Source organism: Dendrobium catenatum, unplaced genomic scaffold (assembly GCF_001605985.2).
Source record: "Dendrobium catenatum unplaced genomic scaffold, ASM160598v2 original_scaffold_283276, whole genome shotgun sequence".
NCBI lineage: Eukaryota > Viridiplantae > Streptophyta > Magnoliopsida > Asparagales > Orchidaceae > Dendrobium > Dendrobium catenatum.
In genome coordinates, this window is record NW_021601666.1 from 1 (window position 1) to 1,064 (window position 1,064).

The following is a 1,064-nucleotide window of genomic DNA, read 5'->3' on the forward strand; positions in this document are numbered from 1 at the left end:
CTCAATCAATACTATCAGTTCAATCAATCGTGTCGTCAGTGGCGGAGCCAGAAAATTTATTGAGGGGGGCCTAAATTAATTTTTTTAAAATTTTCGCTCAACTTTTTCATCTAGCTTTGAGACCGACATGGCACTTTAAAAAATAAAATTCAATTAAAATTTGATGATGCAAGATTTCTACCACTCGAATGTGTTTTTTATTTTCCTCTTCATCTTAATTATTATTCTCATCCATAGTATTTGATGCTTTTGAATTCGATGATCGCTTAAAATATATTTTTATAGATGTTCAGTATCGTGCTCAAACATGTCATAAGAGCATATAACTATTATTTAGATATAAAATTGAGGATCGCGGATTGAGATATCCATCTTCCTATTCTTTGATTCCTTGGTTACGTCCACAAAAAACCACCATGATATCTCTAGCTTAAATTATAGCTTGCAGAGCAAGGAAGAACGGATAAGCGAGAGATTGGCCATGGGTCAAGCCTTCCAAAAGTCTTTTTATGCCTTCTTCGGCAACAAAGAAATGAGGGTTGTAATGCTTGAACTAGATGCAGCGGGTAAGACAACGATATTGTATAGGCTGCACATTGGAGAAGTTCTATCAACGGTTCCAAAACAATTGATTTCAATGTGGAGAAAGTTCAATATAAAATGTGATCTTCACAATCTGGGATGCAGGTGGGCAAGAGAAGCTAAGGCCTTTATGGAGGCATTATTTTGACAATACTGATTGATTGATCTATGTTGTTAATTCTTTGGGCAGAGAAAGAATTGGAAAACTAAAGCTGAGTTTCAAGAAATTATCAATGATCCCTTCACGCTCAATAGTGTCATAGTAGTTTTTGCTAACAAGTAGGACATGAAAAGAGCAATGACTCCAATGGAGGTCTACAAGGGTTTGATCGATATGACCTTAAGAATCGAATATGGCATATTCAAGGAACCTGTGCTCTTAAAGGTGATGGCCTATATGAAGGTTTGGATTGGTTGACAAGTTCACTGAAGGAACTCCAAGCTACAGAACTTGCTGGTGTGGGGCTTGGACACTTGCTCCA

At 36.9% G+C, this 1,064-nt stretch overlaps 1 pseudogene; it reads left to right on the plus strand.

Moving 5' to 3' along the window:
- Positions 1–481: 481 nt before the first annotated feature.
- LOC110091997 lies at positions 482–1,039 on the plus strand (annotated as a pseudogene).
- The last annotated feature ends 25 nt before the right edge of the window (positions 1,040–1,064 follow it).